Source organism: Neofelis nebulosa, chromosome 1, assembly GCF_028018385.1.
Source record: "Neofelis nebulosa isolate mNeoNeb1 chromosome 1, mNeoNeb1.pri, whole genome shotgun sequence".
NCBI lineage: Eukaryota > Metazoa > Chordata > Mammalia > Carnivora > Felidae > Neofelis > Neofelis nebulosa.
In genome coordinates, this window is record NC_080782.1 from 239,013,299 (window position 1) to 239,041,263 (window position 27,965).

Below are 27,965 nucleotides of genomic sequence, written 5' to 3' on the forward strand. Positions count from 1 at the left end.
AAGGAGAAGAGTAAACATCACTCAAGGATTTTATTTCCTCTTTTGGGGAAGGGGCTAGTCATTTTTCAGTTGTATGCAGAAGAGTTGTGTCATGTTAGGCAGAATTAGGATCCGGTTATTTTCTTTATTTGGAGAGAAGTATGGTTTAACAAGGTATGTATGGGCCCAAGGTGACAAGGGGTGGGCTTGTGGTGATTAATTTTGTGTGTCAACTTGACTGGGTCATGGATACCCAGATACTCAGCTGAACGTCATTCGGAGTGTTCTGAGTGTGTTTCTGGAGGAGATAGCATTCGAGTTGGTGGACTCAGTAAAGCAATGTGGGTGGGCATCTTCCAATCCATTGAAGGTGTGAAGAGAATGAAACAAGGAGAAAGAACTTACCTCCTTCTTCTGCCTGAATGATCCAGCTGGGACACTGGTCTTCTCTAGCCCTAGGACTGGAGTTTACACTATTGGGTCCCCCTGAGTCTCACGCCTTCAGACTTGGACTGAATTATGTTCCTGGCTTTCCTTGGGTGTCCAGTTTGCGATGGTAGATCACGGGACTTCTCAGCCCATGTAATCATGTGAGCCAGTTTCTCGTAATAAATCTCTTTCTCTGTGTGTATCCTTTTGCTTCTGGTTCTCTGTCGAACTCAGACTAACAGAGGTAGCTACGATTATCCAGTGGGGACCCAGGAGTCCCCATCTCTTCTTCTTAGGGTCTTTCTATTCTGTTTGTTTATTTTGAGAGAGAGTATGTGTATAAGGAAAAAAGAAATAGACCAAAGAAAGCCCTGTGGTAATAATAATTTGAATTAATATTGTCTAAACTTATTATTTTTTAAAGTTATGTATTGGTTCTTTTCTCAAGTTTCTTTGGTTATGAGGATCCCCTAAGATTCATGTGAATTTATGGATGTGCTTTTCTATTTCTGCAAAAGCGCTGTGGAATTTTTGATGGGCATTTTATTGAACCTCTAAATTGCTTTGGATAGTGTTGACATCTTATCTCTATTAAGATTCTTATTCATGAACGCAGGATGTCTTTCCATTTATTTGAATTTCCTTTAATTTCTTTCACCAACATTTTATAGTTTTCAGTGTACCTCCTTGTTAAGTTTATCCCTAAGTATTTTGTTCTTTTTGATGCTATTATAACTGGAATTGTTTCCTTAATCTCCTTTTTGGATTGTTCATTGCTAGCATATAAAACCCCCACTCATTTTTGTCTGTTGATTTTGTCTCCTGCAATTTTGCTACATTCATTTATTAGCTCTAACAGTTTTATGTGTGAGGGGGAGACTGTAGGGTTTTACACATGTAAGATCATGTCATCTGTGAACAGAAATACTTCTTTTTTTTTCCAATTTGGATGCCTTTTGTTTCTTTTTCTTGCCTACTTGCTCCAGCTAGGACCTTCAGTAGTAAGTTGAATGGAAATGGTGAAAACAGGCATTCTTTTTTAAAATTATTTTTATTTTGTTATTAAACTTTTTTCTTTTACTTTAGAGATAGAGAGACAGTGCACAAACAGAAGAAAGGGGCAGAGGGAGAGAGAGAATCTTCAGCAGGTTCCATGCCCAGAGCAGAGCCTGGCACAGGGCTCAATCCCACACCCCTAAGATCATGACCCTAGCCACAGTTAAGAGTCAGATGCTCAACCAACTGAGCCACCCAGGCACCCCCAAAACAGGAATTTTTATATTGTTCTTGATCTTAGGGGAAAAGCTTTCAGTCTTTCACCATCGAGTATGGTGTTAGCTCTGAGTTTTTCATAGGTGGCCTTTACCATATTGAAGAAATTTTCTCCTATTCCTAGTTTGCTGAGTGTTTTTATTATGAAAGGACATAGAATTTTGTCAACTGAATGTTCTGCATCAATTGAGATAATCACTTTTTTCCTCTTCTTTCTGATTTTTGTATGTTGAACCATCTTTGCATTCCAAGAATAAATCCCAATTGATCGTGGTCTATAATCTTTTTAACGTGCTGTTGAACTCAGTTTGCTAGTATTTTCTTCTCTCGTGTTGGCACGGTACAGGTTGGTAAACTACAGGAAGAGTGACCACCATGAAAAGCTGACACTTCAGCAAGGAAAAAGGGACAAAAGCATATCTCAACTGCATTAACTGAGCCGTCATCTTTCCAACTCATCTCAAATTTGTGTTTTGATATATATGGTTACCAAAAATATGAAAATTAAAATAATAAACATGAGTACGAGGATCGCATAAAATATATGAGAAATTCTAGTCACGTAGCCATCTGAAACAAACACAGAATATTGTAAAGGAAATGAAGTGGGAGACAAGTTGAAGAGCACACGTGAGTGTGAAATTGGTTGAGTGAGAAGCTCCTATTCAGGTTACTGGATCATCATGGGAAAGAGTTGTGAGGAAAGTCCAGATTAATACTCTGCTATAGAAATATAATGCAAGGCCTATATGTAATTTAAAATTTTTCTAGGAAACACATTTAAAAAAGTACAAAGAGGGGCGCCTGGGTGGCGCAGTCGGTTAAGCGTCCGACTTCAGCCAGGTCACGATCTCGCGGTCCGTGAGTTCGAGCCCCGCGTCAGGCTCTGGGCTGATGGCTCGGAGCCTGGAGCCTGTTTCCGATTCTGTGTCTCCCTCTCTCTCTGCCCCTCCCCCGTTCATGCTCTGTCTCTCTCTGTCCCAAAAATAAATAAAAAACGTTGAAAAAAAAATTTTTTAAAAATAAAAAAATAAAAAAGTACAAAGAAAAAGAAGAAATTAATTTTAATGATACATTTTATTTAACCCAATGCATCTAAAATATTAGCATTTTAACACGTGATTGATATAAAAGTTACGGATGGATACTTAACATATTTTTGTATTAAGTCTTCTAAATTTGATATAGTTTATATTTAGGCACCTACCAGCTTCAACTTGCCACACTTTACATGCTCAGTAGCCACATGTGCCTACCGTATTGGGCAGCAAAAATCTAAACAGTGGGATCTTGCTTGCCCAGATCTGTTCGTCAGTTTAATTTTCCAGAGCTTGACAGATGAAATTGTTAGCTTTTCTGCTCTCTGTTCTTAACAGATCCAACTGTATGCTCTTATACAAGACAGTTCCCGTAGGAAGGTATAAATCCTGAAGTCTTTAATTTATCTAATGGCGTATTCTTTAGAAAGAGCCGACATTGGACTAATTGTGAAGAAACAGGCCGTTGGCAAGCGGTCTTGGCATTTGCGGAGGGCAAAGTAGGACCGGTGGCTAAGTAGTTGTGGCAGGTGAGGGCCTAAGGGAATCGGTTGAAGATTTTAGGCTCAGTGGATCCAGCAGGAGGTAGATTTTTTGAGCAGTTGGTAGATAGGGGAACAAAACATCAGGGAGATTGGGAACAAAAGTTGAGTGGGCAGAGAAGTTGGCCTTTCTTCGCTCTCGCGCCCATGTGTGAGTGTGAGGGACATGTGTACACACGAGAGTGCAGGATGCAGGACCGTGGGTGTCCAGATTCCAGGGATACGGCAGCAGCGTGAGCTCATACAAGTCCCTGTCTTGGTCTTTTTCCCTTTCACCTCACTTGTATTCCACTCCCCAAAACATCCATTTATTTTTGTGTGTATTTTTTAAATGTTTATTTTTTTTAAATTTTTTTTTAACGTTTTATTTATTTTTGAGACAGAGAGAGACAGAGCATGAACGGGGGAGGGGCAGAGAGAGAGGGAGACACAGAATCAGAAGCAGGCTCCAGGCTCTGAGCCATCAGCCCAGAGCCCAACGCGGGGCTCGAACTCACGGACCCCGAGATCGTGACCTGAGCCGAAGCCGGACGCTCAACCGACTGAGCCACCCAGGCGCCCCTAAATGTTTATTTTTGAGAGAGAGAGAGACGGGGGTACCAGCCAAGGAAGGGCAGAGAGAGAGAGGGAAACACCGAATCTGAAGCAGCTCCAGGCTCCGAGCTGTGAGCACAGAGCCCGACGCAGGGCTCAAACCCATGAACCGTGAGGTCATGACATGAGCCGAAGTCAGACGCTTAGCTGACTGAGCCACCCAGTCATCCCCAAAACATAGTTTTTAACGTGCCTTTCTTATCCTCAGGGTTTGGGTGCGTGTGTTTTACGTTTACATAAACCTGTGGAGTTCTTCCCTCTGTTGTTCTATCTTAGTCTCACTCGTGCTACCTTCTCACTGTCCTTTCCTTTGATGCTTTTCCCACTTCAAGTGGGACATTCTTTGTCTTTCGGGCATTTGGCACGAGCTCAGTGTCTAGTGCATGCCACGTAGGGTGCTGGGTACATCACAGACATCGTTTCATGGAAGTCTCTCAGTAACCCTGCACGGATGGTGGCATTTTCCTCATTTTGTGAAGGCACCAACTTGGAGCAGTTAGGCGACGTGTCTACTCCGACAGCTAGCAACTTGGACTCGTACTTTACTTTTCCGATTCCAAAATTCACACTCCTTCTGCGGTTCCAAAACCCTTCTTATTCTTTAGAGAAAAAAAATGCACACATCCTCTTCAATGAGGAAATGATATGAGCCAATTTGGCTATCTCTTGGGATGTAGGGAAAGTGGCTGTTTGCAGATTTGGTGATAACCGCAGCTAACATTTATTCAGTGCTTATGGAAGGCAGTACAGAGCAGTGATTAAGAACACAGCCTCTGGAGCCTGGCTGACCCCAGCTCTGCCCCCACACCCCCAAGTATCTGTGGACTTTGGGCTAGTTGTCAACCCCTCCCTGGAGAAAGAAGCCAGATTCTATGCAGTAGAGAACACAGTAAGAAAATGAAGGTATGGATGTTTTTCACTCATTCATCCATGCGGCAAATATTTGACAGGCCTACCATGTACCAGAGATTACTCTAGGATTATTCTAGGAGCTGGGGATCTAGAAGGGGACAAGGTATAAAAAGTCTCTGCCCTTGGGAAGCTTAGCTTTCAGTAGCAGCAAGTAGGGAGGCTGATACTAAAGGAGGAACAGGGACCTCAGCCGGAGGAGGAGGAAACAGAATAGGCAATATCTTCAGTTTACCGCTGTCTGTTGTGTGCTAGATAGAGCCTGCTTCTGACCAAACTCCATTCCCTAAGGGCAAGGTTTCATTGTTTAACCGTTTTATTGAGGTATAATTTAAATACTCTAAAATTCAACCTTCTTAAGCGGGCAATTCAATGATTTTTAATACATTTATAGACTTGCGCAACCCTCACCTCAATCCGGTTTTAGAATATCTTCGTCGCTCCATAAAACTCCTTCTTACTAAAAGCAAGGTGTTTTTGTTTTCTTGATGAATGAAAGGAGACAGTCTATTGTGTGGAAGGAGCGCTGACCCAAGGGCCAGGAGAAGCAGGACCCAGGCCTAGCTCCTCGGTGGTCCCCCCAGGCAAGACTCTTCCCCATAGAGTCTCGCTCTCCTCACCTGTGATATAAAGGGCAGGGCTTACTAAGTCTTCTTAGAGTTCTAAGATCAACTGACCAATGTTGTTGTATGCCTTAGTTTTCCAAAAAGTTTCCAAGGTATCATATACAGAGTCATTTACTGCCTTGCTTCTTGTAAGGGGCTAATCAGAAGTATCCAATTCAGATATTTTGCATCTTTCTATAGACAGTTCACACCATGAACTATCAATGCTCTCTTAACTACTGGAAATAGATTCATTAGCATTTAAAAATTGTTTTAAATGCTTACTTATTTTTGAGGGAGACAGAGACAGAGCATGAGCTGGGGTGGGGCAGAGAGAGAGAGAGGGAGACACAGAACCCATATCAGGCTCCAGGCTCAGAGCCCGACTCGGGGCCAAACTCACGAACCGTGAGATCAGGACCTGAGCCAAAGTCGGACCCTTAATGACTGAGCCACCCAGGTGCCCCTCATTAACATTTTTAAACCTAATAGCCAATTCCAGAAACCCAAGAGCCAATTCAGAAAACTCATCCCTAAAATTCTGTTTCTCTAGAGCCAAAGTCTGTGTGTGTTAGGGTTCTCCAGAGACACAGAACCATCAGGACATACAGGCATACCTCGTTCTAGTGCACGTTGCCTTACTGCTTTGCAAATACTGTGTTTTTTCACACACTGAAGGTTGGTAGCAACCCCATGGAGAGCAAGTCTATGGCACCAACAACATTTGCTCACTTCGTGTCTCTGGGTCACATTTTTTGGTAATTCTTGCAGTGTTTTAAACTTTTTCATCATTACATTTGTTACGGTGATCTGTGATCAGTGAATGTCAATGTTGTTATTGTAGTTTGTTTGGGGTGGGGGGTCCCACGAACCATGCTGGTATAAGACGGCAAACTTAAACCTAAATGTTATGTGTATTCTGACTGCTCCACTGACTGGCCCTTCCTCTATCTCTTTCCCTCTCCTTGGGCCTCCCTGTTCCCTGAGACACAACGATATTGAAATTAGACCAGTGAATAACCCTACAGGGGCCTCTGGGTTGTCCAAATGAAAGGAAGAGTCACACGTTTCTCACTTTCATCAGAAGCTAGAAATGACTAAGCTTAATGAGGAAGACAAGCCAAAAGCCACGGCAGGCCGAAAACGAGGCCTCTTGTGCCAAACATTAGCTAAGTTATGAATGCGAAAGAAACATTCTTTTTAAATTTTTTTTAACGTTTATTTATTTTTGAGACAGAGAGAGACAGAGCATGAACGGGGGAGGGGCAGAGAGAGAGGGAGCAGAATCGGAAGCAGGCTCCAGGCTCCGAGCCGTCAGCCCAGAGCCCGACGCGGGGCTCGAACTCACGGACCGCGAGATCGTGACCTGAGCCGAAGTCGGACGCTTAACCGACTGAGCCACCCAGGCGCCCAGGAAACATTCTTGAAAGAAAAAAGTACTCCTCCGGTGAACACATGAATCATAAGAAAGTGAAACAACTGTATTGCTGATACAGAGAACGTTTCAGTGATCAAACCAGCCACAGCGTTCCCTTAAGCCAAAGCCTAATCCAGAGCAAGGCCCTACCTCTCTTCAATTCTGTGAGGGCTGAGGGAGGTGAGGAAGCCGAGAAGAAAAGTACGAAGACAGCAGAGGCGGGTTCCTGAAGTTTAAGCAGAGAAGCGAGCTCCATGACATCAGATTGTAAGATGAAGCAGCACGTTATCCAGAAGAGCTAAGCTAAGATAGCAATGAAGGCGGCTACACTACACAACAGGTTTTCAACCAGATGAAACAGCCTTCTATTGCAAGAAGATGCCATCGAGGACTTTCGGAGCTGGACAGGAGACGCCAATGCCTGGATTGAAAACTTCAAAGGACAGGCTGACTGTCTCATTAGGGGCTAACGCGGCCGGTGACTGTGAGTTGAAGCCAAACTCAGTTACCCTTCCCAAAACCCTAGGGCCCCTCAGAATTACACTCCATCTATTTTGCCTGTGATCTATAAGTGGAACAACAAGGCCTGGATGACAGCACATCTGCTTACAGTAAGGTTTACTGAAGAATTTTTTTTTTTTTAATTTTTTTTTCCCAACGTTTTTTTTTTTTAATTTATTTTTGGGACAGAGAGAGACAGAGCATGAACGGGGGAGGGGCAGAGAGAGAGGGAGACACAGAATCGGAAACAGGCTCCAGGCTCCGAGCCATCAGCCCAGAGCCTGACGTGGGGCTCGAACTCACGGACCGCGAGATCGTGACCTGGCTGAAGTCGGACGGTTAACCGACTGCGCCACCCAGGCGCCCCAACTGAAGAATATTTGAAGCCTGCTATTGAGACCTGCTGCTCAGAAAAAACAAAAGATTCCTTTACAAATACTACTGCTCATTGACAATGCATCTGGTCACGCAAGAGCTCTGAAGATGCACAAGGAGATGAATGTTGTTTTCAGCTTGCTGACACAGCATCCATTCCACAGCCCGTGGATCACGGAGTCATTGTGACTTTCAGTCTTATTTTTTAAGAAATACATTTCATAAGGCTCTAGCTGCCATAGACGGTGATTCCTCTGATGGACCTGGGCAAAGTAAATTAAATCCCTCCTGAAATGGAAAACCATTAAGAACAACGGGAAGAGGTCAAAATATCCTTTGTAAGAGTTTGGCAGAAGTGGATTCCCACCCTTGGGGATGACTCTGGGGGCTCGGGGCATCAGTGGAGGCAATCACGGCAGATGTGGTAGAAACAGTGAGAGAACCAGAACTAGAAGTGGGGCCTGAAGGTGGATGGCATTGCTGTGTCTCGTGATAGAACGTGATGGGGTGAAGACTGCTTCTCACCGCTGAGCAGAGAATGTGGTTTCTCGAGATGGACTCTGCTCCTGCTGAAGATGCTGTGAAGCTTGTTGAAGGGACAGCAAAGGATTTGCAATATTACACAAACTTAGTAGTTAAAGCAACAGGAGGGTTTGATTGAAATATGACTGAAATTACTTTGTTTTCCCCTAGAAGTCAAACTGTGAAGTGCTTTATAGTCCATAAACTAAGCAGGCGGTGAGACTTGTGCTCTTGAAGAGCGAGGTTGGCCCAGTTGGGCGGGCTCAGTGTAATGTCTCCGTTCTCCACCAGATGGCGCTGCTAGCCTACTGGGGTGGATTGTTGTGGCGCTCATAGGTGCATATGCGCATGTGTGGGAGCGGTGAAAATGGCGTCATCCAGCTACCCATTCTCTAGTATTGGGACTCTGTTCTTCCTGGCTAGCAATCACCCACCCGTCCTCTGTCTTCGGCTTCTGTCCACTCCCCGCTTTTACACAGTCTGTGACCACACCCCAGGCAGAACCTCCCTCCCGAGTTTTGTCTCTGATGTGGCTGTTTTTCCCCAGCCCCTTACTTCTGAGGGACTGCGGCTTTGACCCGCCCCGCCCCTCTGTGGGAGGGTCTCGCTGAGCAATGGCCGGGTGCTGGCTGCCCCCAAGAACGTTCGCAAGACTGTGCTGCTGCTGACGCCCAGAGACTGCGGCCGGGTGCCAGCCCGCCCCAGAAAAAGTTCACACGATAGCGTAGCAGCAGCATTTCAGGGATTATGGAAAATCACAACACACATCTGGCACCAGGCTTCACCCTTAACGCCCTTGTTCCAGCACCAGTGAATGTGGTTGTTCTCCCGGGTCCACTGGGGCCTTGCCTTTGGGGGGCCCACACAGTCTCTACCAGGTGTCCTTCCAGCAGGGGAACCACATCTCCCCGTGTGGCCTGAAGACCCCCGGACTCCGCTCTGCTCCTGGGGATTCGCCCGTCCCACTAGAGCACCGCCAGCTATCGAGCTGCGGAGTTGCAGACTCTATGCTTCCCTTGTTTATAGTCTTAATGGAATTTAAACCCTCTCCTTTCTCCCTTTTTTAGTTCAGTCCCTGTGGCTGTTTCCACTTTTCCACTTTCTCTCCAGCTGCTTTTGGAGGGGGTGCTTTTCCCGTATTCTCCTCCCCCCATCTCCATCTTCTCTCCACCTGCAAAAGTGGCTCTCTGCCCTCTGCAGCTTCTCTCTCCCCCAGTTCACCTCTCCCCGCCACATATCTGCTGAATTCTGTGGTTCAGGTTGTGCAGATTGTTGTGTTAATCCTCAGATCAGTTTTCTAGGTGTGCAGGATGGTTTAGTGTTGCTCTGGCTGTGTATCATGGACGCGAGACACAAAAAACTTCATGCTGTTCTGCCATCTTGGCTCCTCACGAAGAAGCCAAAAAATTCATTTGACTTGCATTGTGATACTCACTTTATTGTAATGGTCTGGAACTGAACCTGTAATATCCCTGAGGTATGCCTATGTGTTTGTGGGTGTGGATATGGGTGTATATATACATATACATACATACATACATACATACATATATATATATATAAATTTACATACATACATATATGAAAATGTATATATAAATATATATTATATATAAATATATAAATACATAAAATTATATATAGAAATTAATAAATATATATAAATTACATATAAATATATATATTTACATATATATATATATATATATATGAATTTATTTTAGGAATAGGCTCATAAAGTAATGGAGGCCAAAAAGCCCCACAGTTTGCTGTCTTATTGGTGTTGAACCAGGAAAGCTGGTGCCATACTTTGTTCTGAGTCCAAAGACATGAGAAAGGGGGAGAGGAAGGCTGATGGTGTAAGTTCCAGACTCAGTGTGATAGCTGAAGCAGGAGAAGGCATGTGTCTCAGGTCAGGAAGGAAGAGTAAATTCACCCTTCCTCTGCCTTTTTGTTCTATTTGGGCCTTCAGTGGACTGGGTGACACCCACCCACAAAGGGGAAGAACTCTTACTTTACTAGGCCCACCGACTGAGATGCTCATTTTTTCTGGAAATACCCTCACAGGCATACTCAGAAATAATGTTTTATCTGCTATCTGCCCAGATAAGTCCAGTCAAGTCGGCACATAAAATTAACTATCACAAGGGGCAGGACCCTTAAGGGCCTTTAAATCCAGGCCAAGGATCTCATTCAGTTGACTGTCATGGGGACTCATTGAGACTTTTGGTTATCGTTTTTATATGGCAGTGAATGATTCAAGATACGGTATCCTGGAACAAGGCCGAAACTTGAATCCTGTCATTCCTATCTGTGAATTTGATCAGGTTAATCTCCATAACTTTCTGTTTCTTTATAGATAATACCACTTCAGTGGGCTGAAGGTAATTGACAGATATGTGTGAAGCTCACAATTGTCTTTGGTGCCAACTATTTGATGTTTTAAAATTATAAGAGGTATTTTATGAATAGTAATTTGGTGCCAATGTGTTGAGTCGATTGGCAGGAAGCCGGTTAGATGTTCAGTGTTTTTCAAAATATGGTTCCTAGATCAAGTGCATCAGAATCAGTTTGAATATTTTGTTAAACATGTGGGTTCCTGATCTCAGTCCCAAATCTGATGCATCTGAATATTGGAATGGGCTTTGGAAACCATTGGATACCATTTCAATGTTTGGATAGCGTTTTAACATTCCCAGATGATTCTTATACACATTTAGAATTAAGAACCACTGTGACTGTTTAGCCCTAAGTAAATATTAGTTGTTGTTTTATTATTTTTGCTGCTGCTGTGAGTTGTTGCTATCATAGCATAGAGAAACCCTGCTTCTGCTTGGGGAGGGGGCATCAAAGGCTTTGTTTTGAACTGTTTGCATGAATGAGGAGGTTTAGGATGGACGTGTAGGTTTTGGCCAGGTAAAGAAGAGGGGAATGTTATCCATTTAGAACAAAAGCACAGAAATATGGGAGAACATGGGTTTTATGGGGAGCTCTGAATAGTTCAGAATATGATCATAATGAAAAGTATGACTAGAAAGTAGTAAGAGTTGATATTGGGTATTAATTCAAAGAAGACGGGAAGACAGTTTGAAGTTTTGATTTTAAACAAGAGGGACATAAGGTCAGATTTGTATTTTGGAGGGGTTGCTCTGGACCGGTGGGGGTCAAAAGGAGGCTGCTGAGATAACCCAAGAGAGAAGTTATGGAAGCCTGAAGTAAGACATGGATGAAGGAAGGGCACCTGGGTGGCTCAGTAGGTTAACCATCAGACTTTTGAGTTTGGCTCAGGTCATGATCTCACGGTTGTGAGATAGAGCCCTGCATCCGGCTCTGTGCTGGGTGTGGAACCTGCTTAAGATTCTCTCTGTCTCCCTCTCTACTACTTGTGCTCTCTCCCCGTCTCTTAAAAAAAGGAAAAAAAAAGATTTTGATGAAGGATAAGGGGGGAGCTGAATAGGGAGAGAGCTAGAATAGACCAGCTTGCTGACCAATAATCATTGCTGAGGGCCTGAGAGTATGCACAGGCACCAGTCAGTGATGGCTTCCAGACTTCTCATTAGGGTAACTGTGTTAAAGATGGGACTACCATTCACCTAGGTGGGGAAGAGAAGGGGAGAGTAAGGTGGGGGAAGGATGCTCTTGGGGTTAGTTATATTGCACTGAAGAGATCTATGGGACATCCAAGTGAAGATATTTTATGAGTATGGGAATATGGGACTGGTATTCAGAGGAGAGACCTCAGTTATGAAAGGAAAGTCTGGAAGCCCCCAGTTTCTAGCGGAGGATTCAGATACATGTGTGCATGAAATTTATCAGAGGTCCTAGAATAAGATAAGAGATCAGAGCTCGAGACCTTGAGAAGTAAGGAAAAAAGAAGAAAAGCTAAAGAAAAAATAGCAAGACAAAGAGAACATGGAAAACCAGAGAGACCGACAGGCTCCAGGGAGGAAGGGTCTGAGAACTTCATCTACCGTGTCAAATGCCATAAAGGTCATTTCATGTAAAGAGTAGAAATGGTCTATGTCCTTGTGGTTTGGCAAGAACAGTTTCACTATCAGACTGTGGGGGCAGAAATCAGACTTCAGCCAGCTTTATGGCTGAATGGGGGGTGAGTGACTAGAGAGCATGACTACAGACCACACTCATAATTGGGAGAAAAATATGTCTTATCTATATAACTTTTCCATGAAAAGAGTTAAAATACACTAAAGATCACCGATTTAGAAAACCCAAATGAACATAGCCTATAGAATGTACATGGAAGGGGGAAAATGTCTCATGGGGGTTTTGGTCCTGGACTTTTGATGGCAAGAGTGTTTTCCTCGTCTTATCCAAAACCCGTGAGCACGTCTCCAGGGGCCCAGCAATTGTACAAGAGGCCTTTATGGATTGGCTGCAGAGATGAATACCCAGGCCCAGAAATTATTTATTTATTTTACAGGCCCAGAATTTTTAAGGGTTTTTTTTTTTTTCCTAATTTCAGATGGAGTTAAAAGAAAGGAAACTAAAGGGAACCATGTTAAAATATTGATACATACCAAGAAGGATGCCTTTAATTTTCAGATAGCCTGTTATTTTTCCAGTTTGCTAAGATCGCTCGCTCTCGTCTGATAAACTCTCTCTTCCCTTCCTCATAATTCCAGGCAAGTATTGAATCTAAATATTTTAGTATCTTCTAGAGCTTGGAAGCGAGTTAGGATTTTTTTTCAACCTTTTTTTTTTGTTTGTTTGTTTGTTTTTTTAATTTTTGGGACAGAGAGAGACAGAGCATGAACGGGGGAGGGGCAGAGAGAGAGGGAGACACAGAATCGGAAGCAGGCTCCAGGCCCCGAGCCGTCAGCCCAGAGCCCGACGCGGGGCTCGAACTCACGGACCGCGAGATCGTGACCTGGCTGAAGTCGGACGCTTAACCGACTGCGCCACCCAGGCGCCCCGCGAGTTAGGATTTTTAAATTTGTATGTTGCCACCAGAGAGGAAGGACATCGCATCCTAGCGGGCATGTAGCTGACGCTGCTTGGAGCCCTGTGCCCCTCGGCAGAACGCCGCTTAGAAGGCCCGTGTGCTCGGAAGCCAGCCTCCTAGCAGGCGGGGCTGGGGCCAGGAGTCAGGCCAGGTGGCTCTTGGCCAAATGGTTTCTGAAAATGGGCAATATTAATAAATGTTTAATGCTCCTCCTTCCCGTGCAGCTGCTACAAAGTGCTGTCCTCTTTGCGAAGATCTCGGGTTTGGCCCTGTCTCCCCCTGTTGTTGCCACTGAAGGTTTCCATCCAGTTTGGTGTTCTGCATCGCCGTTGTCTCCAGTTGCCCTGTCCCCGTGCTGTGTCCGAAGCCTCTGGCTTAGGGTGGGGACTCTGGACCAGTAATATTTACAGCAGTTGGTCTCCCGTAGTGTAAGGGGCCAGATGCCAGAAGAAAAGAGAGAAAGCTGCTGTGTGTGTGTGCAGTGCGTGGAGGCAGTTGAGAGATGGAACCTTTAGCTGCTTTGTATCTCTTCGTGTCGTCCTGCCATGAGCACGTGATGGCAGGGTCTCAGGTGTACTTTATCTGGGCCAGCTTTCGAGGCCTGCACGCATTTCAGTGACACATGCATCACACAGTTAGCGAAGTGGCTGATCCATCATAAGTGACGAATCCGTGTTGTTTTTCAAGAAATATTTAGTGAATGCCCTATGGGTCCAACGCTGTTCAAGGCACTGAACATACAAAATTGAAGGAGGTATAGTAGTTCCTTGCCCTCAAGGGTCTCACGAGACCGGGGCAGATAATACAAGAGGGTAGGCGGAATTACAGAGCGTGTACATTACTCCCCCTGTAACATCGCCTTGGAATTATTTGTTATAGGAGCAAAGGAGGGGGAGCTTTAGGTCTTTCTTTGGGGGCCAAGCTGGGAGTACGCGGTAGGCGTCAGGAAGGTGCTAGAGGAGAAATGGTAGTTGGGTTGAGTTTTAGATGATGAGTAAGAATTCACCAGGTGGAGAAGAACATTTAAGATGAGAAGAGTGAGCAAACATGGAGGAAAGAGAAGAATCATGACTAGTCCAGCCTCTAGTATGGCCAGGGCATTGGGGGCAATGGGTAGGTGTGAGGGGAGGTCAGGAAGGCTGCAGTGGCCAGATCGCGCAGGCTGTATACTCTGTTCTAATGGGTATGGGTGCCATGTTGCAAGCTCACTGAACTGGAGGATTATAAGTTGGGCAAGGGAGGTTACATAATCAGATTTATATTCTAGAAAGACATTTTAAACAAAGGTGGGTTCAACTGAGTAGGTGGCAGATATTTCGGATGCCTGGCCCCACACCCCTTCACCTTGCCTTGTAAGTGCAGGAGATTTGACACCCTCATGGTGAGGAATGGAAGCCTGTGGGTAAACGCTTCTCCTGTCTCTTCATGAATAATACCAAGATGAAATCTACATGTGCCTGAGAATGGGATCAAGCCCCAGCTACCCACAGAGGTGATCTTGGTCACTCATCTTTCTATGGGCTTTTCTTCCACCGTTCTCCCAGCTCCCTCATGCCTATTGCCTTGAGTACTTCCAACGTCAACAGAACCTACTCACGGGTTCTAATCAAGCTCTGCTTGGGGGAGAAAGGGGGACACCCTGTCTGGGACAGAAAGTGTCAAAGAAGAAGCTCTTGCAGGAGTTCAGGAGAAGATGATGAAAGACCAAAGCAAAAAATTAATTGCCAAGATGTTACACAGGGGAAGGAGTGGAGAGAGTGGCGGGAGTGAAAATGGAAAGGTCTCGGTGGCCAATTCAATGGGCAGAGTGGAGAAGGAGGGATTTCGGATGCCTCTTGGATTGCTGATAGGGACGGTAGTGTCATTGACCAAGTTGAGAAATAAAGTTGTGAAGAGCAGGTGTATATGGGGAAGAATACGGGTTCTGCTTTTCATGTGAAGGATGTAAGGCACTCTGGGAAACACAGGCAGAGATTGTTAGTAGGAAGTTGGATTTAAGAGTCAGGAGCTCCGGGGCACCTGGGTGGCTCAGTCAGTTGAGTGTCTGACTTCAGCTTAGGCCACGATCTCATGGTTTGTGAGTTCAAGCCCCACATCGGGCTCACTGCTATCAGTGTGGAGCCTGCTTCGGATCCTCTGTCCCCGTCTCTCTACCCCTTCCCCGCTTCAACTGCTCTCTCTCAAAAAATAAATAAAACACCAAAAAAAAAAAAAAAAAAAAAAAAAAGAGTCTGGAGCTCAGGAAAGAGGTCTGTACCTGGCAGTTTTGTGAATCACGAGCATACAAGAAGGAGAGGGTTCAATACACGTATGTTTATTGAAGTGTCTAATATCCGTTAAATGCAACTCTTTCCCCAGACTTTGAGAGGAAAGGGAAGGGTGTGGCTGAGAATGCCCCGGAAGTACCCCTATTTCCTGTATCCCACCGTATTACTTCCTGTCACTGTTTTGTTCGTTTGTTCGTTTGTTTTTTCCTAAGAGGGCGTTTGTTCTGGAAAGTTCTATTTTCCTAGCTTTCTGTTTAAGTACTGTCTTCCTCAGGAAAGGACTCCCGATCGAGTCCCTTGATCACATTTGAGAGTGGTGCAGGAGGTAGAGGAGGACAGACAGGCATGTTCACGCCTCGGTTAGGTGCTTGGTTTTGCTCCCAGTGTGCTGGGCGGTCCTTGGAAAATGCAGCCACCCAAGGACAGTGCGTGCTGGGGAACTGAGACGTGCTTGGAATTGGGGGAGCATATTGGCTCTGCCAGGGTAACCCTCGTCCTCGCTCCGTGATCCAGTTCGAATCCTCGGGCCGTGATCCAGCAGGAGGACTTCCCGCAACCCCCGACCAGGGCTGAGTGGTTCACCTGTGATCTCCCAGGAGTTCAGGTAAATCCGCGTGTAGTCAAAGCGCCCACACGTCTGCCTCAAGGACGTGATGAGCTCCTCGAGGACAGAGACCGAGGCCGGTTCCATCTTTGTCTCCTCCATGCCCACATATCTAACGTACCCCAGGCACCGAATCGTCGTTGAAAGGGACGGAGTAGGACACCCAAGGGAACGTGTCAGGGATGGGTAGGGCGGCAGATACTGGAGGAGACTCAGAAGGAGCTGCCAGGGAGCAAGGAGGCAGTCAACGAACTATGACCGTGGAGAGTAATTTATGTTGTGTGCTAGCAGCTGGTAGTTGCGGCGAAGAAACCCAGGAGTCAGGAGGAGGGAAGGCTGTGGGTCGCGTGGGGTGAAAACGGTGCTGTGGGAACAAAGACGGGCAGGGGATGAGGAGTCGGCCGTCGGGTGGGAAGGCCCCAGGGCAGGGGCTGCCTGAGGAACAGGGGTGAGAGTGGGTGGGAGCGGACGTTGGCTCCCGTGTGCCCCTGTTTTTGCCCACCCTTTGGAGCCACTTGCAGCATAGGCCTCTTAAACTCCCCGTTGGCTCCCTTGAACAGATGTGCCCCATGAGGACAGGGGTGTTGGTGTGCGTGACGTCACTCCGGGGCTCAGTGTCTGGCGGACGCCGCGGGACTTGTCGAATGGACAACCACACACGGGAAGTCAAGAAGGAGCAAGGTTCCAAAGGAGAACGATCCACAATGTGAAATGCGACAGAGCGGTGGACGAAGACTCGCCCTGAAAAGAACCTTCGCCTTCGGAAACCTCTCCCTGACGATAAGTTGCTATAAAGAAAATACTCGAGTATAAGGCCAATGTTCTGTGCGATTCTAGGATTAAACCGTCTTCCGGGTGCCTCAGTCGGTTGAGCGTCTGCCTCCGGCTCAGGTCATGGTCTCCCGGTTCGGGTGTTCGGGCCCCGCATGGGGCTCTCCTGACAGCTCAGGGCCTGGAGCCTGCTTCGGATTCGGTGTCTCCCTCTCTCTCTGCCCCTCCCCTGCTCATGCTCTGTCTGCCTGTCTGTCTCTCTCAAAAATAAGCGAACATTTAAAAAAATTTGTTTTCATTTTAAATTAAACCATCTTCATTGTCCTCGGGCCACATTATTTACTTGTGAACGGCTATCTCTTCCAGCTTCTGTCTCTTGATTTGAGTTCATACGGGCCCCATTAAAATCAAAGCTCTAAATATTTTTTCTTATTTATTTGAATTTATCTACTTTCGTCGTCTTCTCTTTACTTATGGTCTCAAGGTTTGACCTGGAGAATGCTCAGTTGTTCTCCACAAGGGTTTTAGTAGTGTGTTTGGAAAATAGATGGGAATGAGCTACTTAAAGAATTATCTTAGAGGGGCGCCTGGGTGGCTCAGTCGGTTAAGCGTCCGACTTCGGCTCAGGTCACGATCTCGCGGTCCGTGAGTTCGAGCCCCGCGTCAGGCTCTGGGCTGATGGCTCGGAGCCTGGAGCCTGTTTCCGATTCTGTGTCTCCCTCTCTCTCCGCCCCTCCCCCGTTCATGCTGTGTCTCTCTCTGTCTCAAAAATAAATAAACGTTAAAAAAAAAAAATTAAAAAAAAAAAAAAAAAAAGAATTATCTTAGAGTCCTATGCCAGGGCTCAAATGCAGAAGTGCAAACATCTCCACTCGATGATGTGACTTCACATCCCAAATCCAATGCAGTAGTTCACTCTTGGAATATGGACTTCTTGTGTCTGTTTCTTCTTGGGTAGAACTCATAGTTCACATGGAGATGAAAATGAGGGTCAAATGACCTTTCATAAATAGTAATGTGGTGAAACCCCTTCATCTAGGGTTCTAGTCTCCGGCATTCATTTTTTAGATCTAATTTATACCTAGGTATCTGTCATAGAGATTTGACATTGTAGGGAATGTGCAAGACGAGAATGCCTCCCTCTTTTCGGAGTGACAGTCAGTCATCAGAAAGCCAAAGGACAAGGTGAGAAGCGATTGTCCGAGGCATGCAGGGAAGGACTTTCAATTCTGGGATTCACTTTTGGTGGTAAAGTATAGTTGTTCTGACAGGGAAAGCATGCTTTTGGTCATGTCAAATATCGATGTATTTGACTTCTTTCCAACTCATCCATAGAATAGGAGTACATTCAAAGATAAACGTTTGAACCATAGAGAAAAGAAGAGGTCCCTGATGGGGAAACACTAAAAATGTGTGCTCTGGATGGAAAGGACATGTTTTATTCAGTAAAAGCAAAAGCGAATATGTAAAATACCTTCACTAGTTTTTGCAATTATAGGGATAGACGGGAGAAAAAAAAAATTGGAGGTCCGCATTAGTGAAATTCAAATAATTTCCAAACATATTAAGTCCAATTTCCTCACGCAAGATGAGGCCATATCTAGGAGGGTGGTTCTGCTCTGCTTAGGAATGTAGGGAGTGTGGTCCCTGCTAGGTGACCCACTCCTCAGCCTGCTCAGTCTATCTATCTGAGCGACCCTTGCCCCCCTCTGCAGACCCTGGGCATCTGATGAACCTCTCCAGCTACCTGGGGTTCTCTCTCCGTACCAGCTTTAGAGTGGGATGTAGTTTATCTAGCTTTTATTCTTTTTTTTTTAAATAATTTTTAAAATCTTTATTTTTGAGAGAGAGCATGAGCAGGGGAGGGGCAGAGAGAGGGAGACAGAGAATCCGAAGCAGGCTCCAGGCTCCGAGCTGTCAGCACAGAGCCCAACACGGGGCTCAAACTCACGAACTGTGAGATCATGACCTGAGCCGAAGTTGGATGCTTAACTGACTGAGCCACCCGGGCGCCCCATCTAGCTTTTATTCTTACATCCCCTGAAACAAAAGCACACACATGCTATGGGGATTTACTGCTACAGAAATTTGAAATGTCAAGGAAGTTTCAAATGTTCAAGAAGTCTCAAAAAGTTACCAATCACAGTAGCTGATGGTCTCCCTTTCAGTGTGGGCCCACATGTCACCTGTGCTCAACCCTCCAACATTCCCTTGGGCCCCCTTCCTCACAAGGCAGGTGATGGCTTGCCTACCCTCTCCACCCACTGAGAAAACAGAGACTCCGTCAGAAGGAGTGGCCTTAGCTTCTTGTTCCCCCATGATCTCCCTGTTGGCACCTCCAATGGCAAGTTTTCATTGCTCCCCTTATCTGGTTTTCTAGGAATATTGAACATGTTTGTGGAACTTTTTCTGCTGTCAACTTCTATACGTTCCTCTGTCACTGTGTGCAGCTCTTGCTGTTTCATTTCAACAGGACTCTGCACAGCCACCGGTTCTTCCTGTCACTGGCTTCTAACTTAGAGTCTAGTGTCCATGTCCTAACGCAAAGGGGGGTGGGAAAGTATCTGGGATTTGCATTTAACATAGAGTAGGCAAGGGGCGCCTGGGTGGCTCAGTCGGTTAAGCGTCCGACTCCGGCTCAGGGCATGATCTCACAGTTCGTGAATTTGAGCCCTGCATTGGGCTCTGTGCTGACAGCTCGGAGCCTGGAGTCTGCTTCCGATTCTGTGTCTCCCTCTCTCTCTGCCCCTCCCCGGCTCACACTCTGTCTCTTTCTCAAAAATAAATAAGCATTAAAAAAATAAAAAACAATAATACAGAGTAGGCAAGATGTGTTTCATATGATAATTCCTTGAAAGAATGACAATTATCCACATGGAACCTTGACCTAGTGACATTTGGGTCATTGATATGATGCCATACGTACCCCAAAAGGTAATGTCTGGTGAAACGAAGATTTTGTTTCCTATCAGATTTATGGGATACACTGAAATCTCTAAATGTTTTTGACTTTAAAGGAAGCAACAAACAATGAGCTAAGAATCAGAAAAGAGCAAGAGGGCAAAAAGTAAAGAGAAAAGTAGAAAAAAATCCTGGAGGTCAAAACACCATTGATGAATTATTAACAAGAGAACATTAGAAGAGTAAGTCAAGAAACACAAGAGTTGTTTCTTAGACAAGAGCCATCAAGTAGGCAGACTCCCAGCATAGCTACCCAAGGGAGAAAAAGACAACTCGAATACTCTGAGAAAAGGGATAGGGCAACACCTTCACTTCTGCCTATGCAGCCACTGAACCCCCAGCTAGTCGCCCAGCTGCCACTCTTGTTCTCTGCCCCAACACTTTGTACAACGGCCAAATAGATCTGCTTAAAATGTATGTTGGATCATGTCCAACCACGCACAAAACCCTCCAGTATCTTCCCATATTGAGTGATCTCACCTGTGCCTGCCCCTCGGCCTCCTTGATCATTACCTATCTGCTTTTTCTTCCTGTCCTTCTTTTTGTTCTTCATTCTGCTTTCTTCTAACTTCGGAGGCTTGGCAATGCTGGCCCCTTGGCCTTTGGAAGCCTGCTTCTCATGAAATCTCGGCTTCTTTGGCCACCATGCTCCAGACAGGCATGCTTCCTCATCTCCATCACATGGTCTTGTCTTCCCATCTTTTTGTCACTGCAATCAATCTGTTTACTTCATCTATGGTTTCCCCCACTAGGAAGTAAGCTCTTATCGGAAAGGCCTTCTCGAGGCACATTCACAGCTGTGTCACCAGCAGTTAAATCGGTGCCAGGCATAGGGATTAAATCCCTAAAATGTGGAGTCTCTGTGGCAGACACCTTATTATGAATTGAATCTATAAAGGCAAATTCAATTGCTGTTTGTTGAATGAAGGAAGAAATGAATAAGCGTAGAGGAGTGTTAAAAGATTATTTAAAAACAGTAAATGTTAATAGACAGGAAAGTCTTTAACTGGACAAAATGGAAAACTTGAATAGACCAATAATAAAAAATAAGTTAAAAAAAATTTTTTTTTAATTTATTTTCCCCTGGGGCACCTGGGCAGCTCGGTTAAGTGTCCGACTCTTGGTTTCCACTCAGGTCATGATCTCTTGGATCAAGGGTTCGAGCCCTGCCTCTGGCTCTGTGCCGACAGTACAGGGCCTGCCTGGAATTCTCTGTCTCCCTCTCTCTCTGCCCTTCCCCTGCCCATGTGTGTGCACGCACTCTCTCTCTCTTTCAAAAATAAATAAACCTAAACCTAAAAAAGAAGAAAAAATAAATTAATTTTCCCCCCAAATTGTAGGCCAGACTCACCTTTTAACATAGATGTGAAATCCTACATAAAATACTAGTAAATTAAATTTGATAGCACATTTAAAGAATAATTTATTATGATTGTGTAGGATTTATTACAGAAATACAAGAATAATTACATTAAAATATATTAATAAACCAAATCAATAACTCACAAAGGAAACAGTTTATCTTGTTAGATGTGGAAGAGATATTTGTGAAATTTAAGGCTCTTCTTGCCCGATTGAGATAAGAAAAATCTTTAAAACACTAGGGAGATTAAGGCTCACATTTGGAATAGAATCTGTAACTGCATTAAACAACATTAAATATGAAACTCTAGAGGTGTTTCCATTAAAACTGTGGAGGAACCCCAAGGATGTCTGCCTTAATTATTACTCACCTTTGCCTGGAAGTTCTGGGCAATACAATTAGATATCAAAGATAAATAAGATATATTATAATTATTTAAAAGGAGGAAAAAATTGCAACCAATATTGTTGTCTATCTAAGAAAGCACCAGATAACCAACTCAAGAACGATTTCATTTGATAAAGAATCAGCAAAGTGGCTAAATGCAAGATAAATATATAAAAACTGATAGCTTGCTTCTGTACCAGCAAATTGTTTTTACCTGGTATGAAACAAAGAGTTTGCCATCATCCCAAAGTAGACAGAGCTGTCTTCACTGAGAAGATATTATCCCCCCATTGATGGTGGTATTGGTTTTCTTCCTCACTCTGGGAAGTCGCAGCTCCACTTAAGTCTTAAAGTTAAGAGGCACTTAGATGAAGTAGAGGTGAGGGGGGCGGGGCACAAATACACAACACAGTGTCAAGGAGTCAATATCCATTGGTGCAAGTTGAATAATTAAAGACTTTTAAGTGTTCCTTTTTGGAAAAGAAAATCAAGAGTTAATTCATCTCTGGATATGATCAATTTTAGGAGGCAATGGAATCGCCTGGAACAAACAGGGTGGAACCTCTTCCAGAGCAAAGGCGTCAGGAGACTATGAGTTTAATGGTCCTTACTTTTACTGTGGCAGAGATGACAAAAAAGAGGCTTCAGCTTCCAAGAAACGAGCAGCGTACACATTTGGTGCAAAATTCTGTTGCTTCCACATCATGCTGTGTATCCCTACCAGTTAAAAAAAAAAAAAAGAGAGTTTCTGGTGCTCCTGGGTGGCTCAGTCGGTTAAGCAGCTAGGTCGTGATCTCATAGCTTGTGGGTTCGAGCTCTGTGTCAGGCTCTGTGCCAACAGCTGGGAGCCTGGAGCCTGCTTTGGATTCTGTGTCTCGCTCTCTCTGTCCCTCCCCTCCTTGCTCTCTCTCTCTCTTTCTCTCTCAAACATAAATAAACATTTAAAAAATTTAAAAAAAAAAAAGAGAGAGAGCATTCCTGTCAGGAGGGTCATCTTTCAGCCCAGTGGCTCCAAACACCAGCTAACCTGTGGGCTGACTTCAGGCCATGGGAAGGTTTTCCCAGTCTGGCAAAATGAATGAAGGACAGCATGGTGTGTATATATGTGTTTGGATCAGGTTGCAAACTGTCTTCTCCTGTGATGGATGATCTTTGTTTCTGATTTTTAGCTGTTGTAATCTCTTTTCTTTGTTTTTGTTAGCTAATTGCTTAACAACCTTACTTGGAGTCATGGGATGCTATTGTTCTATTTGCCTGACTCTGCCTCCCCTTATACTCTTTCTTTTTCTTTTTTTTTTTTAATTTTTTTTTTAATGTTTATTTATTTTTGAGAGAGAGAGACAGAGCATGAATGGGGGAGGGGCAGAGATAGAGGGAGACACAGAATCGGAAGCAGGCTCCAGGCTCTGAGCCATCGGCCCAGAGCCCGACGCGGGGCTCGAACTCACGGACTGTGAGATCGTGACCTGAGCTGAAGTTGGACGCTCAACCGACTGAGCCACCCAGGCGCCCCTCTTTTTCTTTTTTTAAACATTTTTTTACACTTATTCATTTTTGAGAGACAGAGCGTGAACTGGGGAGGGGCAGAGAGAGACAGAATCTGAAGCAGGCTCCAGGCTCTGAGCTGTCAGCACAGAGCCCAATGTGGGACCTGAACCCACAAACTGTGAGATCATGACCTGAGCTGAAGTCGTACATTTAACTGACTGAGCCACCCAGGCATCCCTCCTTACACTCTTTCTAATACGTCTTATTGTTTTGTTTTATTTTATTTTATTTTATTTTATTTTATTTTATTTTATTTTTTGTTTGCTTGTGTATTCATTTATTCCTTTATTCAATATGTATTAACTGACCATGGAATTTAGTGGATCTTAGACCAAAACTAAAAAGAAAAAAAAAAAAACAACAAAACTTTGCCCCTATTGAAACATACTTTGAGCTTCAACATTTCCTTAAATCTCAATGTGGGTAAGTCTTAGATTCTTTCCTGAGAAGACTGAATGGGGAGAGAGAATGAGTGAGTTTGGGATTTTAAAGACAGTGTAAATGATATAGAAAAATGCACAGGAAGTCACCACATGAAACTTTGTCAGTGTCCCAACTTTCCTCAGGCAGCTGAGTGGATAGGTGTTGACTTTGGTAAATTCACTAGCATCAGCCAAAGAACTTGTTCCTAAATCATTCAGACTTTAAAGATGATTGAAGGAGACTTCAACACATGAAAAGCTGCAGGATCTCAAAACCAGAGACAATTGGGGTATCCTTCTGTAGCTGTTTTCACTTGGGGTGAGTTTGAAAAACACTTAAAAGCCAGCCGAAATTGCAATGAGTCTTTCCCAACCATACCCACTCTTCCTGTCTCCAACACGAAGCTGTGGGCGTCTTAAGGGCAGGGGCTGGGCCTTGATCATCATCATTCCTGATGTTTAGCACAGTGCTTAGTGCATTGCTAGTATTGAATCAGCACTTAATAACTGATTGAATGAGAAATTGCTGCATGGTGGCCCAGAGTGCCAAGATCCTTTTCCTGAATTGAGCCTTGATTCTGTCTTACAGCGGGATCCCCTGAAAATAGCTGCTTGTAGGGTAAACCCTTCAGGAAATCAAGACGTTGGGAAATTGTTTCTCTTGACCCCAATTTTCTAACATGTCATTAAAATTTATGAGGGAGAAGACAGAGCCAATAAACTTGCCCCCGGTTCCAGGCAGGTCTCTTAAGTTCGCCAGCACACATTGTCCTTGAATGGCTGCACCTTCCGATGACTTCCCAGTGTACTCGGAATAAAAACTAACCCCCTCACTGCACATGTCGCCTTTTCCCTGCTGGCCTCCCTCTTGTGCGCTGCGCTAGAATGTGATAAAAAGAACCTTTGTCCTCACCACGGGGAATGCAAAATCAAATACTCTGTCAAAACCATGATATTACCCCTTTTAGTATATGAATGCTTTGCTCATCGAAAAAGACAGCGATAGGAAATGAAACAGTGGGATGGCGGAAAGAAGGGGCATTTTTCACAGCACCCTGGGCCTGGCCTCTCCTCTCTTCAGAAGGCCTGGGAAAACAGCTATGTTTATGACTGAGTAGGCTCTGAAGAGCAGGACCTTCATTGTGCTGAGCTTGGTTCCCCGCTGAGCTGCCACTCAAATGGCAGCGTGACTGGAAGTCAACAACCCCGTTGCCATGGCCAAGTGGGCGTTGGAGTACTATCTCCTCTGGGGAGCCGCCGTGGGAAAATGCGTCTGCTCCCACCAGCATCACCGGTATCATCCCCACCAGCACTTTTGGAGTGAGAGCTCCAAAACTCTAAGTCCCCTTTTCCACTCCCGTAACCTAAGATCAGTTGCTGCTGCTGGTGAGTTTCATCAGGTAGCCAAGAGACACGACTTCCTTGGCCATCCTTTCCGGAAAGAACTCATCTCACTGGAGGAGAACAGTCTGATTCAAATTCCTTCCGTGTCGTTGCAAATGCCATTCACAGTTCAGAGACGTGTTCAACCGGGATTACCCAGCAGAAAAAGGAACACCATCTGAAACTCAAAATTTAAATTGAATCATGGTCTAGTTAATCTTGTATAATTAATTACTCCGTGTCCTGTCACTGAAAATTTCAAAATCCTAAGTCTCAAATGTGAGGTAATTAGCATTTGGTAAAGTCGTTACCAGCTTCTGATTCTATTTGTGTCACTTTCACTACTCTTGGAGGTCCAGGATCCAGGTGTCGTTAAGCTTAGACGTTTTTGGTTTTTTTTTTCCATTCCTTAGTCTTATATAAATGGTAAGCCATTACATTGCTGTAGCTTAGGTTCATCTAATTGTTTAAAAAACGTTTGGTTTAAAAAACTTTTTTGGGGGGGCGCCAGGGTGGCTCAGTCGGTTGAGCGTCCGACTTCGGGGTAGGTCACGATCTCGCAGTTCGTGAGTTCGAGCCCCGCGTCGGGCTCCGTGCTGACAGCTCGGAGCCCGGAGCCTGCTTCGGGTTCTGTGTCCCCCTCTCTCTCCGCCCCACCCCTGCTTGTGCTCTGTCTCTCTCTGTCTTTCAAAAATGAATAAACATAAAAACATTTTTTTTGAACTTTTTTTTTTAATGTTTGTTTTTGAGAGAGACAGAGCGTGAGCGGGGGAGGGGCAGAGAGAGAGGGAGACACAGAATCCAAAGCAGGTTCCGGGCTCCGAGCTGTCGGCACAGAGCCGGACGCGGGGCTCGAACTCAAGACCTGTGGGATGGTGACCTGAGCCGAAGTCGAACGCTTAACCGACTGAGCCACACAGGCACCCCTAAAAAACGCTTGATTTTAGAATAGTGTTAGGTCTATGGCACAGAGACTTCCAGACCCTGTACCCAGTGTCCCCTGTTGTTAACTTCTTACATTACTACCTGTCACAACTGAGTATGTCACTACTTACCTGTATACTTTACTCAGATTTTATCGTTTCCTCCTAATGTTCTTTTTCGGTTCCAAGATCCTATGTAGGTTACTGTATTCCACGTAAGTGCCGTGTGTCCCTAACCGCCTTTGGTCTGTGACAATTTCTCAGCCTTTCCTTGCTTTTCATGACCTCGGTGGTTTTGAGGGGCGCTGGTCGGGTATTTTGTAGAATGTCCCTCTGTTGGGTCGTAAGAAATCGCGGCGCCCAGAGACCCAACATCACAGGGAGGGGCCCTCAGCGATGAGATGCCAGGTGGAGAGGGAGGGGCTGGAGACCTGGAGGGAGCAGACGTGGGAGTGACGACGTTGGCTTGGAAGGTGGCCTCAACTCTCTCTCTCCCCACCTGACGCTCGAGGACCGGAGACGGGTGGCTCAACCACGCCTTCCCTGCACCGTGAGCAAAGTCAAACAGTAATTTCCAGAGAGTAAGTTTGGGGGCGGTCTCGGAACTGTTAAAGGGAAATTATTCTGACACACGTGAAACTGGCACAAGGAGTTTATTCAAAACAGTCGCAGAAGGACTGGGCTGCGGTAGGGGAGAGAGACCGGATGCAACTGGGAATACAGTCGGAACCGTGGGGATTTATAACCAACTGGCAGGATGAGACCGTGGATGGAAAATTACTAGGAGGAACTTGGTTCGGTACCAAAGTTGAGGGGGTGGGCGGGGAAGAGGAGTTTGCTTGGATATCAAGGGTGGGGGCCTCTCAATAAAGTGACTTAGAACCTTCAGTAACACTGGACTCCGTAGACCAACAACAGGGGCCAAAGATGAAGCCTGGCCGAAAAGAGGGCTGTGGAGCCTGGCCAAAGTTCGGTCAAGGAGGGCGTTCGTGTCTTGTGCGGCAATGAGACCGGAGGGCAGGAGGGAGGGGGGCTGGCAAGCCTGGGAGGGGGCGGTGTGAGCTTCCCCTGAACCCTGCTGGCTCCTGACTCGGGACTGACTGGAGGAGCTGGCCTCCTTCCCTCTGGCCCCCGGAGGAGACTTGGCTCAAAAGACAACGAGAACTTCAGCCCCTTTCCACGTTCTGAAGGAGGATCAGGGGGAGGGAACGTGGGGTGATCGCGTGGGGAAAGACTGTGCCATGGCCATGGTGGGGTTGGCGGTACGTGTGGACGCACGAGTGATGGTGTCAGAACCACGAGCCCCGCGCTGTAGGAGGGGCGGGGCGGGGCGGGGGGGGGGTGGTGAGCCCTCGTTCTGCCCGCTCATCAGGTGCCGAGGAAGGCTCCATGGCAGAGCTCATGTCTGGGATCCTCACTTCCTCAGGTCATTTTAACACTAAATTGATTGCTCGCCTCCCTCTGTGAGCGAGAGGGGCCGACACTGCGGCCCAGGACCCTTTGCTCGTCCTCATTTGCACCACTGTCCTTGAGAAGCCATCTGCCGTAGGATACATTGCCTATAACGACGTCAGTCTTCCCACTGCCGTTGCCGAGGAACAGATGCGTTTTCTGCGAAGGTATCTTTGCAATCATCACTGGTCCCAGCGTGATCCCTTCTGGTCGTGGCACGAGGCCATGGCCCTGTGAGAGTGTGCGCGGGGCGCGGCTATGCCCACGTCTCTGATGAGAGCCCCCTGACAGGTGGAAGCCTACTTAGCACCAGGGGCAGCAACAAGGACCCCTGTAGAGGGTGTTGGCACACCCCCGCCAACACTTCCCAATCCAGACAGGTCCTGGGATCCGCCGCAAATCTGGAATTGGCCCCATTAGCCCCCCTTGTGTTCGCGGCCAGAGGGCCCCCGGAAAGTTCCAGGGGAGGTGAGATTCCCCTAGCACCACACACTGTCATGAGCCATCCCTACCTCTCCGTCACCATCTTGGAGAAGAGCAGGAGGAGGGGGAAATATTAGAGAGACGCAGAATGTTTCTTAAGAGACTGAGCATATAGCAAAAGCTTAAGTGATTGCGTGATTACCTGAGACTGAACTTACCGAGTCCCGGGAAACTGAGATCCTCGCCTTTGCTTCCCTGCAGGGCACGGGGCTCCTGAGGAAGAGCAGCTCAGGAACGGAGAAGTTGCAGAGGCCAG

At 45.7% G+C, this 27,965-nt stretch overlaps 1 long non-coding RNA gene across 1 annotated transcript; it reads left to right on the forward strand.

Annotated features, from left to right (window-relative positions):
* The first annotated feature begins 15,352 nt into the window (after positions 1-15,352).
* On the forward strand, positions 15,353-18,258 carry LOC131488166 (uncharacterized). The gene is made up of 2 exons (XR_009250107.1): positions 15,353-16,016; positions 16,577-18,258. It is a non-coding gene; the product is annotated as an uncharacterized LOC131488166 (long non-coding RNA).
* The last annotated feature ends 9,707 nt before the right edge of the window (positions 18,259-27,965 follow it).